This window comes from Ricinus communis, chromosome 4 (genome assembly GCF_019578655.1).
Source record: "Ricinus communis isolate WT05 ecotype wild-type chromosome 4, ASM1957865v1, whole genome shotgun sequence".
NCBI classification, from domain to species: Eukaryota; Viridiplantae; Streptophyta; class Magnoliopsida; order Malpighiales; family Euphorbiaceae; genus Ricinus; species Ricinus communis.
Genome location: NC_063259.1, coordinates 5,263,149 through 5,275,731, shown reverse-complemented (window position 1 = coordinate 5,275,731; position 12,583 = coordinate 5,263,149).

Genomic DNA, 12,583 nt, shown 5'->3' with positions numbered 1-12,583 from the left:
AAAATACAAAAGAGTCCCCCCACAAGAAGTTGCTACAATGATACTCTTGACCTTATTATTTTTATTATTAATAGTATTATGATGATGATGATGATTATTATTATTATTATTATTATTATTATTATCTACTTATTTATTTATAAATGTAAAATGTTGACTCATCAACAATTAATATAATATAAATTTAAAAATTTATCAAATTACCCCTGATAAAAATTTAAACAATTAAAATTTAAATTCACGGGTATTACAAAATTAAATCATAAAATATAAAATAATACAAACCCTAGAAAGTAAAAATTGACAGAAGGTAAACAAAACTTCATATGGCAGATTCTAGATTTTAATCATGCAGCCCCAAAAACTTGATGCAATCATATAATTATTAAAGAAAAGCCATAAATCTAACATGCTACTCTAACTATTCCAATTATCATATCCATAATCCAATACATTCATATTATCATATTCAAAACATAGGACATTCATATTATCAAATCCAAATTCAAACATACATAAGCATCACAAAGACATATAAAACTATTAAAAATCCAAGATTTGATCACATAAGGGGATATAAACCATTTGAAATCAATCTTAACATGTTTCTAGAATCATAAAAATAAAAGAACTAGTAAAGAAGAAAGAGATGTTGATGATGCTGGATGTGGAGAATCCTCAGGTTGTCATCGTAGATTGTTGATCTGCAAGTCCCTAGAGATGATGAGGCGGTTGAATTGAAGATCGGATAAGAATCCAATATTTTCTACAGTTGGTAAAATCTTCTATCGTTCTAAAGAAAAACTTTCCTAATTCAAAGCTCTTTCTTAGTGACTTCTCTCTTTGTTTTTTAAACTCTATGTTTTATTCATTAACGTAGCTCTAGTAACTAATCAATGTAGCCACCCTAAACCTAGGTCATTCTTTTCTATTTATAGAGGTAGGTTTTTAGAAAACTCTAGATGTATTAAATAATTATCAATAATTAATTAAATCTCTTGATATTATCATATATTCAATTAAATAAAAATCCATTTAAAATTCAATTAAATTTAAATAACTATCAATATAATCAAATAATTATCACCAAATATTCTTTCCAGAATCCTTTTTTATTAATTTTAGTATTTTTAAGTTAAAATATATATAAAACGATGTCAAAATCGGGAAATAAGCCAATGACATTGTGTAGAGTCGATCGACTCTGCATAGAGCCGATTCAGCTTTATGCTAAGCCAATTGACTTAGGGGGTAAAAAAGTTCTAAAAAAGTTTACATTTTAATCCTTGAACTTGTAAAAACTGTTGTTTCATCCTTTAAACTTAATTTTTTCTAATAATTGGATCGAGATTAATTCTAGAAAAATAATTTTAAATCAATTATTCCCAAACCTAACTTGGATTTGCCAATCCTCAATCTCCTGAGACTCAAGAAAGGCAGTAACTTTCATCATAGGATTGTTCGTAGTTCTCTCGATATTTAGATCTAGAAAATAGTGCTGATAGCACTCACATGCTTAAAAAAACTGATTATTGTTTGATCGCCTTCACATGTCAAATAAAATCTAAACAGGACTATAATGTGCCTTCCCTACTTAAATAGATGTATGTTTGATTAGATAATAAAATGTCATTGTAATAAAATGGGTAGCAATCAAGCTAGGTTAGTGTGATTAAGGAAACTAAAAGTCTTAGAGTCTAGTGAAGGCCGGACTTTATTTCCAGGTGTGTTGGGGTTCTTAACCCCTTGCTAGTATGTACTTATTTTTTTGAACCCAAATCTCTGATTCGGAGAGGGAGAAAGTTAGGCTCTTCATGAGAAATCTAAGCCGTCATCCTTCACCCCTTTCTATTTGTCCCGATTATCTTACTTGGGTGGCGACTCCTAGTCTTCTCTAATAATTTGCAATCACCGTGGTTGTTCTGATCCCTTGAAACCTCTTTCCAGACGGCTCACTTTCGAATCTAGCCTAGTACAGACAAGACAACCTTCGACACGGTGACGTAGTCGCATTCGCTTGGGGGGGCCTGAAAAAGCCGCGCTAACACTTTATTGATTCATTATGCATGATTTCAAGAGTGATGGAGACTTGAGTGCTATAAATTCTTAAGTTTTTCCTGCAAGAGAGTTGAAGAAAATGATCTTGCTTCTATTCAGGTCTCATAGATTTCGCTTCTTTTTTTCTTCCTTCTAGTAGTGCATAAATGATGAAAACTTATGTGTAAATTTAACAAAAACTCTAATCAAATTTTGTCTATTTAATAAGGGCACAAATTGGCATATTTTCTATTTCACATAATAGCACTCTTGTTATCAACTAGTCCTTTTAAATTTTTAAGTCGACTATTTTTTTTCTTACCTTATTTCCTTAACTTTTGCCTAACCAGACTATATAAGTCATCTAGTCAGCAAAAATGTTTTTCTATCTTCCTTCTTTTCTTTTTCTTCAAAGATAGTACTTGTAACGGTGCATATTAACTTGTAAACTTATTGCCCTCGAGATTTAAACTCCTTCCAACATCTTCAAGCATAATCTTTGCTTTCTTTGATATGAATATTTCTAACTCGATCTAGATTTTTTATTTTGAAGTCAAATGTAATAAGTCTTGCATGTTTTCAGGATTTGAGCACTAGTCTTTAATCTCCTCTATCTTCGGGGGTCCTTGTTATTGTTAAAGTTGTTATGTGATGAGAGATGAACTCTGCCTTCTTGCCCCCAGTATGTTGAATAATTCTATTACCTTGAATTCAGTCGTGCGTATCAAATACTATCTTTTTCTCTTTTTATTTTTCTTTCACTTTTTTCTCTCTTCAAGAATTATATTATATGTATTAGAAATATACCTAGAATTATTATTATGCCAAGATTAAGTAAATTAATTCCAATAGAATTGATGTCAAATATGCTCATATAATAATTATCGTTATGCAAAATACCATTAAGATAAACATCAATTAAAATAAGCAAAAATCAAAGTTATATAATTGATTCTAGCTAAAAGCTAAATCATATCATTATTTTAAATCAACATTTGAATCTTATGAAGCTTTATCATCTTCAGATGGTAGGTCTTGGATCTCTCTAGTTTGATAGTTTTCTATATATCCTCCAGCTCTAGCATTTTCAATCTCCTCTACTTGTAAACCATCATTACACAAGTCCGCAAAGATCTTAGGATTCAATCATTTGTAGCTTTTTCACTCAAGATGGGAGAATATCTCGAATTACAATTCAAACTTGATCCTTTTCAAAAGCTTGTTCTTCATTAATCTTGCTTTGTTTATCTATCTAGTCAAAAATTTATAGAAGGACCTATTAGAGTTTTGCTTTGTCAATTCTAAATCCCTTATAAAGACATCTAAGTGAGCATTATAGTCATATTGATACATAAAATCATCACAAAGCTTTTTCCAATAAGACTTGATGGGCCTTTCCAACCCATAGTACTAGTTCACAGCTAGCCCTTCTAATGGAAGTACACACAGCTTAATAGTTTGGATCCTAGCCAAATAAGTAGTACTCGTGATAGTAGTATATTGCTTCAAGTGTACTTTTGGATCTATAGTTCTATTAAGCATTTGCATTTTAGGCACATGAAATTTAAGAGGAAACTCGTCTTCTCCAATTAATAGCAGTTCATCAAAATCATAGGTTGAATCTAAAGCTGGATCTTTCAGCATATCTTACATCTTATTGAGCCTTTTAATCAGATTATGCACAATCTCAAATTCCGTAACAATATGAGTAGTCTCTTTCTTAGCTTCTTTTAGCATGTGTAGTAGTCTTTTGGATAATCTATTTCTTAAGAATCTCAGTCAAAGCTTATTGGAGTTCCTCTCGGATCATAATCCTTAGGTCAACCATAATTGCAGCCTTAATAGCATCAATGTCTTCTGCGTAGGCCATCTTTGTTTCAACTTCTAAAGTGCTATTTCTTAGGCTCTTGACTTGATTGTTGGTGAAATGGGTCCTCTTAATATCCATTCTAGCTTGCCACCCTTTTGTCTCTTCCAAACCAAAGGTGATGAATCTATATGGCTTCAAAATAAAGGGTTAGAGTGATGTCTGATGCACATGAAATCCACAAAGATAAAAGGTTAGCAGATACATCAAAGATAAAGAATATAGAAGGTATAATACAACCATCCTTTCAATCTTATTACTCGCACACATGGTTCAAGGTGAGTTTCTATTTTCTAGGATTTTTGGTATGTGCTTACTATCAATAGGTGATAGTAAGTACCGATGCGCATGCCAATAACTCTTAAAGTAATTTAAACAAACAACATGATATTTTCTAAAATATGAGTAAAGCCTATATGTTTTAGGCCAAGGCCTTTTAAGATGTAGGCTTCAAACTCTTGTAAGGGAAAATATCTCAAAAAGTAAGCAATTGGGAACCTAGAAGAAATTCATACTGTCATTACAGTGGGTTGAGTCTCGAGTAAGGATAAAGCCTCCCACAAGTCAAATGTCCTTCCTTTTGCTCGTCTCCCTACTCAAGGGTCCATGCGATGAAGGAAATTTACTTATATTTATGAATGATGGTTAATTAGTGTCGTAATTCCAAGGTTCAAATGGAGCCAAGGAACTACTAGCCGATGGGCTATAAGGACAAAAGTGCATAGTGTGTGAAAATCGTGTAAGTGATGCAAGAATAGACTATTATGTGATAAAATTGAAAGTAAGGATACACTGGAATCAACTTCTCTTATCCACAGTGGAGTTGCCACTATGGGCAGCCTTTATGGCCCCAAACCTGAGTGCCTAGCAACTATGGCACTGCAAGACTTTTCAATCTAATTGGCAACATGCTAATTAATCATGAAGACTAGCGAAAAAAGGGAGTCGCCACCCGGGTAATTCACCATGACACTTATTCTAATTGACTAATATACTAGATTTCCTAAGGAAGCTTCACCACATCTAGAGATGGATCTAGAAGTCAACTTTCTTATTTATGCATCTCTACTTTCAAATTTATTAGTTAATAGCCCATTCCATATAAATGTTTATAGTAATATCACACACCAAACAATACAACATGTGCAGTCTGCCTAATTCTAGCATATTTTAGATTTAACCCAAATCCCTATTAGATTAGCCTATTTACTATTCAATTATGTAAAAGAGTCCATTTAGTTTAGTCTAATTACAAATTATGCTCCACTTACCTAGTATTAATCCTAAATGAGCTATATTTTTCATGCTAAGGCCTGTTTTAGTTTTCCTAGTCTAAGTGGATTAGTTCATTAAATTTAACATGGAAAACCCATCTAAGTCTAATTATATTTTATGATCAAGCCCAAGTTACCATTTCTTTAACCTAATGGACTATTGATTACATGACAAAATCCAATGTTAAGCGCATATCTAATGTGGGTTGACTTTAATTGGCAATCACACATTAATAAGATATTGTCCACTATTTGCAGAGTAAAAAAATAAAGAAATAAAAGCAAAAAAAAATTAAGAAAATATTAAAATTACATCCTTCCTACAACTACTGACTTAAAATAAACAAAAATAGGTGAAAACAGGCAAAACAAATTGGTCAAAATTAGCGATCTAAGGGTTGAACACCCGGAAACATAAACATACATTAAAAATAAAAATAAAAAAGATTAGCAAAATTTTAAAATCAAATAAAATAAAGCAAGAAACAATTAAAATAGAATGACTAAATCCTAACATGTGAGAACATACAGTAGCAAGTCAAATAGGCAGTGACTTAGCCGAATAGAAATAGATATAAGATTAATCATTTATCATCATGCCAAAACAACTAATACTCATATGAATACCAATAATAAGGAAAATAGTAGATTCTAAATATACTGATAATTAAATGTACAAATTAGCTAAAACAGGCAAACTTATCAGATGGCATATGCAAATAAGGAAATTATCCTAAGACATAACATAACAATAGTTTTCATTAAAAATAATAGATAAGAATATCAATAGATCTCAATCATGGTAAGTCTAAAGCTTCTGCTTTTGTGTCATTCCCTTTGCTATTTTTGCATTTCTTGTTAACTACAATTATTACGAGTAGAGGTGAGATCGGCGAACATTGCACCTAGTGAGATTTATTTTATTTGATGTGTTTTGATGAGGGTATTTGGTGCAATGTAGCTTTGTATTTGTTGGTATATTTGAATGAGCAGGAAAAGGAGTTGGATAGGGGATATTTGTATAGGGGCAATGTACGTCACTAGGTTAGTAAAGAATTAGAGTATTTTTTATGGATTGTCCGCAATGACCTAGGATGGTTTGCCAAAATTAATGGGCCTAGAAATTTTGCAATTGATGGACAAGGATAAGTGGATATTGCATGTCGTACTCCCTCAATAGGACAAGTTCCAATTTAACTTACCAACAGACTCGTCGATTTTCACTAAGGGTACTTTAGGTGCATCGATTGACCCCTCGGCAGCTACACCTTCTTCTTTATATTTTTATCCTCCACTTAGTAGAGGTGAACTATATAAGGATTGGATAGCTTATAACTATGTTCGGATGGATGAGGATAAAAAACCCATAGATTTTGAGCAATAGATTTGCAGGCTTGAAATGCAAATGCATGAGCTTTAATGTCAATACAACAAGCTGCTCCATAATCAAACTCAAATGATGGGGATGTTGGGAACCAACAAGAGATGATGCATTGACAATAGATAAGCATGGATTGGCTTCAAAACTTGATGATGCATTATTAGCAATCTCAAGGGTACACCCCACCAAGGCCTCCATCGAGTTTTTATCAAGCACATCAAGTACAGCCGGATGATGGAGCTGGTGTACACAATGTTGATTCCGAAGATAGTGATGGAAATGAGGATGACACCGATGAGGATGATGGTGGCATGGAGGATTGAACCTTCATTTTCTTATCATCTTTTGAACACTTTAATTTAATTTGGTTTTATTTTTAGGATTTTCTTTAAATTCTGAATTACTGTACTTAATTACATAATTGGTTTTGTTTTATTTTGGATGTCTTGTTTTATTTTATTTTTTATGATGTTTGGGTGAATATAATATGCTTTTACCTTTGTCCATATTTTCTCTTTTTAATAGTTTAATAGATGACTCATGAATTGAATTGGGACTCAAAACTATGAAAATCATTTGATTTCAGGGAAGTCCCTTTTTTTAATGGTATTTGCAAACATATTGAGGACAATATTTCCAATAAGTATGGGAGAAGGGTTTATTATCTCTTTTTATCTTTTAACGACTGATTTTCTTCGCAAGCCTATTGAGTCTTACTAATATTTTGTTATGATTTATGTCTCTTGAATGTATAGGTTAAAAATAATATGGGTAACCGTTCATCGAATTGTAATTTAGTTGAGTTGGCTTTAATTTGTGAATTAAACTTAATTCTCTTTCTAGGATTTTTAATTGATAGTTGTTGTATAGTTATTTTACATCTTGAAACTTTAGTTATGTTTATGAGCATTATTTTTTAAATTTCTCTTAATTTTGTTGAGTAGACACATCTATTACCTCTTTGCACTTTCTTATTCTTTTGTGATGTTTAAAAGATATATAAAAGTATTGAAAAAGATATACAATATCAAGAGGTTTGCGCTCTATTCCTCTATTCTCAAAAATGATCCAAAATAAAAAAATAAAAAAATTAAAGAAAAACTCGAGAATATGAATAGTGTTTTGGGTTTATGACTCTAGTTGAGTAATCGGGAGTCAGCATCACCAATGTCTACACTCGCTTTAAAAGACTAGAATGATAATTTCATATATTCTCAAACCTCTCAAAAAATAATTATAGAAAGACATAAGTAATTGTGCATGATGAAGGATCTGTTTTGTGCTTAAGGGGAAAATTCTTATTTCTATCTCTTTAAAGTTTTAAGTTGTTTAGAAAGAATGTTCATTCCCTTAACTTTATTTGTCAAGTCTTTAATTTTCTTTACTTCCTATTATAAGATTATCCTAGTTTGCAGTTTTTCATTTTGGCTAATGATTCTAGGTTGTGGTAATATAAATAATTAACTTATAAATCATTTGATGTCTGTTTGTTAAGAAGCGGGTTTATCATTTCAACTTCTTGATATTATTCAATTTGCTTAAGGACAAACAATTGCTCAAACGTGGGAGAATTTGATAAGTGCTAAAAGCACTTATAATTGAGCTATATTCTATATTGACTTTACCTTAAATTGAGTTTGATTTGTTTGTTTAAACTTGGTTTTTAGTTCTTTTAGGCACTTTGAGGATAATACATGTCACAGAGGTGATTGGAACCGAAAAGCATGAGAATCAAGCAAGGAAAAGACACTTCTATACAAGATTAAGTTCCACATGGGCATGATATGGAAAGCTACACTCCCGTGTCATATTTTGGAGTGAATTAAATCAAAAGGGCAAAAACTTTTTAGATTGACATGGGAAGGCACACGTCCGTATAAGTTGGTAAAGCTAGCAAATTTGAAGAAAGCTTAACACAGGAAGATGGCATACCCGTGTGCCTTCTCATGTCACCCAGTCCACATTAGTCAAAGCTCAGGAGGATTCACACGGAAAGCCCACTCACCCATGTGACTTGCCTGTGTGACCTAGAAAGAGAATTCTAGTTACGAAAAGTCAAAGACGCCACACGGTCGTATGGCTACCCGTGTGGATTATAAAATTTCACTATTTAAGGATCTTTTATGTTTATTTGAAGGGTATTTTGTCATTACTTCATTTCTGGAGAGAAAAACTCTTATACTCATTTTTCTTTCATTTCTTATGATTTTGTTTGTTACTATTCAAGGAAGAACATCAATTCTACCTTTGTTTCTAAGATTTCAAGATTCGAATTAGAAGACTTTTATTACTTATCATCTATGAATAGTTTGAGATCTTCTTTTCTTATTTTTTATTTCTTTATTGCGGTGTGTTGAAACTAATTTTCTTACTATTTGGATTTTGATGAACTCTAATTTGTATTGCTAGAATAATTCAAGTTTATGCAATTAAATCTTTACTATGAGTTGTCTTATTCCTTTGATTGCTTAATCATCTATTTCAATTAATAAATCGATGTATTGGTTGAGATTTATATTCATAAATTGATTAGATATAACTATCTATGAATTGATCACATCTTATAGATTGAGGATTCATTGGGATACTAGAGATAGATCTACAAGGTCTTCTGGTTTAGTAGTTCTTTAATCTTAATGCATTATATAAATAAGTGGGTTTGAGAAGAGATTCGTTTTCCTCCTCTTAGGAATTATAGGGGTTTAATTAGTTGAGAAAGATTTTTACCTAATTTTATGGAATGCCAATTCAACTTTTCGATTTGATTTAATTGTTAATTGATTCATGAAGTACTTAACTTATTAGAGAGAATCATTACCTGAATACTTTGTCCTTGATAAATATTCCAATTGATTAAATTATTGCTTTTAACTTAGTTTACTTTTAAATTTCACTATAAACAACCATCATCTTGTTTGCTAAAAATTAGTAAATGTTTAAAAATAGTACTCATAATTAGTTTTTGGTGGAACGATACTCTTACTCATCACTTTATTACTTGATACAATCGGTGTGTTTTACCGTGTGCAGATAACACGTATTAATAATACTATCAAAATATTAAATAAATTATATGACATGGTAAATTTCTAATTGGTCTATTGAGTTAATTTGGTATATAAAAAATAAATAAATTATTATTATTCAATTTAGAATACAAAATCATTTGAAATGTACAATGATGGGTATTGAACCTTGGTCTATGGGTAGAAGTTATAAATATCATTCACCTAACTAAGCCATGTAAGGAATTCAAAATTAACATATAAGAACCAATCATCAAATCGAACTGAAATATTTGGGTTTGATTTTGTACAATTTCAGTTCGGTTTTAGTTTGTAATTTTCATATATATTAAGTTTAGTCTTTTTTGATTCGGTTTGATTTTTAAATTGAACCGACTGATGCACACTCTTAGATCTATCTTAAAAATATTAAGATTACCTGTTGCAGTGTATAAATCCAGCGCATTTGATGTTTTGACTTTCCTAACTTTCTAGCTCTCCAACTATAGAGCCTTTATTCTATCCACACACAGAAAGTAGGAGCAGTATTGTAGAGATCTAATATTGTTTTTTGCCAAAGCTAAAAAACAAATCTTAAATTTACTTTCTAAGTCACCAAAATCTTCACAGTATTCTATTTTTAAAAGATCATGTTGTGTTGTCAGTAGAGATAATAACTTAATCTTATTCTATATATAAGTATTAAAAGAAAACTCTAATATTAATTATTAAATAATATTCTTATTATTTAATTAATTAATATACATAAAAGGCTTCTTTTAATTTTTACTTTTACCTCATTTTATTAAATATATATTAATTATTTAATTTAACCCTTTAACTAATACATAATTAATTCTATTGCATATTACTAACAGTTACTAAGCTCGGCTCAATTTTGGCTTATGCTTGCAAGGGTGTATAGTTACTAATTCAATTTTGGCTAGTGCTTTATGATTATTTATTTTCAATGGTTAAGCATCTCAGCAGTTGTCCAGTGTTTAGGGCAAGCATAAAGAACAAAAAGAGAAAGAATAGACTAACATGGAAATACAATAAAACATAGACAACACTCAAACAAAATTTATAAAACCAAATTCTCTCTATTTTCTTTTGAACTAATCTTTCTTTGTACTAAGACTTTTCAAAGCAATATTATTACAACATATTTATAGTATAGTCATTTAGTAAAGCATCACATAAATTGTGGCAAAGACTTATGAAACCCATAGTTGTTTGACAAAAAGCCAGAGTGCATTTAATCTACAACGGGTTCGTGTACCACACACGTGGCAGGTCCAATTGCAATTTACAACCAACATACTAAAATATAAAAAATAAAAAAATTAAGAGATTAATTTATTATTATTCATAAATGAAACTCTATTAAAATTGTATTTAGAATTTTTGTTGGTCGCTGAAAAAGTAAGTTTTGCGGAGCAGGATCGAAATAATAGAGAAATAGTTAATAATAGAAGAAGAGAAAAGAGAAGAAGTAAGTAAATAGTATAAACTTTTATTGAATAAAGAAGATTTTACAAAGAGAGATAGTAGGGAAGATAGTTCAAGCATTCAAGTGATGCCTTCTTCCTTCTAATGTACATCTATTTATAATAAGAAAAACTATACTATTAGGACTTCAAACATTTTTGAGTCCGTTACATTATTGAATTAATTTGTCAAAAGAAAACAGTAGTTGTTCGCCATTTTGTCCATTTTGTCAAAAAGAGAAGATTCTTTGTCCGCCACTTGTTCATTTTTATCAACTTTGTTTTTTCCTTGTCCATTCTTCAAAAGATGCTTGTTTATCTTCTTGCCATCTTGTCCATTTTGTCAAAAAGAGAAGATTCTTTGTTCGCCACTTGTTCATTCTTATCAACTTTGTTTTGTCTTTCTTTGTCCACTTGTGAAAAAGGAAAGATTCCTTGCTTATTTAGTCAAAAATAATGTCATAATTGTCGAGTCCATAGCAATCATCTTCATTTTGAGGAGTATAGCTAGGTCCACTAGTGTTTCCAGAGTCCTCATTGTCACTATCTCCAGAGACTTGTGACAAAGCTTGTTCCAAAGCTGCTTTGAATTCCTTCTTTGTTGTATTTCTAGATAATTTTGCTAAAATTTTGCTTTTATTTGATAAAAAGTTAAATTGTCCCATAGATTGGCTCGTGCCAGATATCATGGGATTTTTTCCCGCAAAATGTTTCAAAACAGTTTCTTTATTAGCTTGAATGTCTTTGCAATTTGTCCACCATTTGACACTATATTCTCGAACTAAACAGGCAATAGAATTTACATTTGGAGAGGGTTTATAGGGTTTCACCTTGAATTGCCAAGAAAATATCCAAGGTAGGTTAAAAGTTTCAGAAAAAATGATCAATTTGTCATGTTTAAGAATGGGTAATTTTTCTTTAAAGATGGTAATTCCTTCCATAATTTTAGTAGGTAGAATTTCTGGGCAAAGTCCAAAATAGGTCCACCAATCAGAAAACCAATTGGGAAAGGTTTTTGAGTTGGTTTTGTGAAACATAAAGAACCAGGAATGGTTCCAATTTCGAAGATAAAAAGTATAGTACCAGGCTTTCTTATAATCAAAATAATTGAAACAAGGAGGTGTAAAGGTAACAGAAAATTTTTTGGCAGTATAAGGATTTTGGTTCCAGTCGGTTAAGGTAAGGACTTTCAATATTCTGTATTTTGAATAGGAGATCTTTTCAGGAACGTCTTTATCAAAGGAATGTTCAATTTCTATTAAGTGAGTGTCCAAAAGGATAAGTTCGTAAAATTTTTTTAGTTTGTACGAACTTTCAGGAATGAAAAATTGTCCAGAGGGAAAAATATGTTGGAATAATTGTTGGTAATTGGGATTTTCCAAATTCCCATTGAATATTTCGCTTTCAAGAATAGTTACAATTTGGTGTTGAGGTTTTATGAAATATTTGGGTGGTTCGGTTTTAGAAGGACCTGGTTTTGTAACAGCTTGTAAAAAGTTGGATGGTTTAGGTGGGGTAGAAGGAGTTTT